The 2,826-nt window shown below is 42.9% G+C and overlaps 1 protein-coding gene across 1 annotated transcript in view; it reads left to right on the top strand.

Moving 5' to 3' along the window:
* LOC103360983 (receptor tyrosine-protein kinase erbB-4-like) overlaps window positions 1-2,826 on the top strand; it is a 357,047-nt gene that overhangs the window by 263,887 nt on the left and 90,334 nt on the right. The window lies entirely within an intron of this gene.

Below are 2,826 nucleotides of genomic sequence, written 5' to 3'. Positions count from 1 at the left end.
AAAATGCTGCTCACAGTTTCCAGCAAATGGATTCAAAGCTTCATAAGTGGAACAGTTTGGCATCAAGTGGCGCTGAGGATTGTTGTGTGGCGTTTAGGGGATGATTTAGAGGAAAGCTATTGTAAGCAGAAGGAGGAGCCAGAAATAGACGACTCGAAGTACAGAGTCATGCAAAAAGCCAGGTGTTAAGTCAAAAACACAGTGTTGGGCATCAAACTGGATAGCAGCGTCTTTGTATGTAACTCAAATCCACACAGAGATAATCAGTGAGGCATCTTTTCTTCCTATTTACTGATCAATATTCAGTATCCTGAGTCCTTTACTGAGGCCATAGATGATGAAGGAGATCTTTTGATTTCTGAGGAAAAGAAGAAAAAAAAAAAAACTGCCATTTAGAGGGCTGATCACAATCTACACATTTCCTCCTGAAATAGTATTTGGGACACTGCCAACAGGATGAAGGGGAGCTGCAGCAGATGGGGGAATGTAGCTATCAGCCGACCTGGCGAACAGATCAGCTCTTATCAGATCTCCAATAGCAGCGCGGCTAGGATGCAGCCGCGTCCTCGCCGGAGCTATCGGGCTTAGCCGCCTGCTCCGAGGTGTCACACGTGTTGTAAATCTGTTACCTGTTGGAAGGTATTGGGTTTTTTTTTTTTTTTTAGCGCGGCTCAAAGTGGCTTATCAGAAATATGTGAATACACAAAGCCTTCTAAGGCCATTGTTCCACCTGGCATTAGCTAACATCTTGTAGGGATTGTGTGCATATCTGGTTAAGCTGGATTAATCACTTCCTCTCACTTACTTATGTAATATTTTGCCTGATAAAAGCGGAGTAATAGCTCGTCTGACGCACTCCCATTTGGCAACATCGTCTTCATTTGATGCGAGATTATCTAAGCTGCCTGTTTTCTCATATCTGTGTGTTTTTTTTGATTAGCTTCTGGTGCGTGGCTAATTCATTTTTTTTATATTCTAACGTTGCCGTAATGGTGCAGAAACATTGCATTCATTCTGGTCAAATCCGTCTCTGGTCATGTGCAAAGGTGGCTTGCTGGGTGATCTTTAAAACTACATCCCAGGTATATTTATAGTACGGCCGGGTTTCATAGGATCTCTCGGGGGCCCTGTTAATGTCAGCTGGAAAGACCAGTGAAGTGGAGTGTATGGAATGAATTAGACATCGAAAGTATATCTTGATGCTGAAATGACATTTGGAATTGCGTAAAATCCTCCGTGGCCACTTTTTCTAACTGATATGTGGCTTTTTGTTGCTACCGTACGGCACTTCTCATATTTTTACTCAAGTTGTTCAAGGGTAGGAGATACGGGCACATGTGCATACATCAACCATGTGGTGTTGGTTTTAGATAAATTAGACAAATCCCTCTGCTCTGATTACGTACTGCTGCTACCTCCCTCCATAATGATGCTAAAGACTCTTTATGCAATGCCTAGGTGACCACCATTATAAAAAANTAAGTCTTTAGCTGTGATTATCTGGGTGCTGAAGTGGTGTTTTAGTCCCTGTGTTATTATGTTTATCCATGGAGATGAGAGAATACAAACCTTTTTATGCAGCTTTTCCCTCGACTAGCGTTACTTGTCTTGCTAACCGTTGTCTGCCTCTCAGGTGAAAAGCTCACTACTGCCCCTAGAGGCCTGGGGCACTTCCGTTGTGTGACTGGGTATGCAGCGTTTTCCTTTTGCAGCACGTTTCTCTGTACGCAACACATTCATGCAGCTCGTTTGTGTATATGCACGTCATTAGCAACCGTAGGCGGGTCTAGACAGAAGCTGGGACTTCATAGATCTTCACGCTCGAGAAAAAGCAACTGAGTTACATCAACGCTATTATAATCCACTAAGGGGTTAAGTTTATGGGAAAATACCTCTAATTATGCTTCTATTATTGTCATTTTTTACTACAGGTGTAATCAATGTCCAAAGAGGGGCTTTAAAGCCACAAATTCTGAGGCCAGAAACACCATCATTTTGTGTTTAACTCTACGGGGAGTTCATGTCAGTTTTTTTTTTTTTTTTTTACCAGTGTTTATCCTCCTCTCCTGAGTGACAGCCTCCAGTTTGCTTGAGCATAACAATGTAATCGCAAAAAGGAAAACACCAGACTGACACTTTGTCACAGGTACAGCTTCATAAACAGGTCCGCCTCTCAAAATAATAAAAAAACAATCTGATGGAGGGACCGGAGAGTGACAGGGAGAGAAAGCTCCCCCCAACATTCAAGAGCCAGTAAATTTCAGCGTCTACAGTACGTGCTGTATAATGCCACCAGTGCACGCTGCGCACGGGAGGCTTGAAACATTAACACAAGAGGACTGGTTAAGCTTCCAGCAGAGATCAGTGCTTTCCATCACAAGATATTGCAGCTTTGTAATCTGTCACTGAACTCTCGCTGAGTTCTGGAGCGAAGCTGAAGCTGAGTAAGAGCTAACAAGGGTTTAATTCAGAACTCATTTCACATTTCAAGTTTGCCCACAGGCGCAAGGAGTTTAGAATGCAAAGCCATCGTGGTTCTGTCTTGGCGTGTGTTTGACAATGAGCGAGAAATAAAAAAAAATCACTGAACGCTTCATTTAAATTCAACACATTCCGGCTAATTTTAGCTACCTATTAGTTATTGCTTTGCTCGACTCACTCCAGGGTCTCAACATGCCGAGATGCAGCCAATGAATGTCTGAGTGTTGTTTAACTTTTTTTTTTTTTTTGCTTGTCTACCAAGGTGTATCGGACCAAGACTTCAGGACTGCATTGGCTGGATGGACAGGTACGAAATTCCTCGCCGTGGATTTCCTTTACAAGCAC

Source organism: Stegastes partitus, unplaced genomic scaffold, assembly GCF_000690725.1.
Source record: "Stegastes partitus isolate 25-593 unplaced genomic scaffold, Stegastes_partitus-1.0.2 Scaffold477, whole genome shotgun sequence".
Lineage (NCBI taxonomy): Eukaryota > Metazoa > Chordata > Actinopteri > Pomacentridae > Stegastes > Stegastes partitus.
This window is presented reverse-complemented; position numbering and strand designations above follow the sequence as displayed.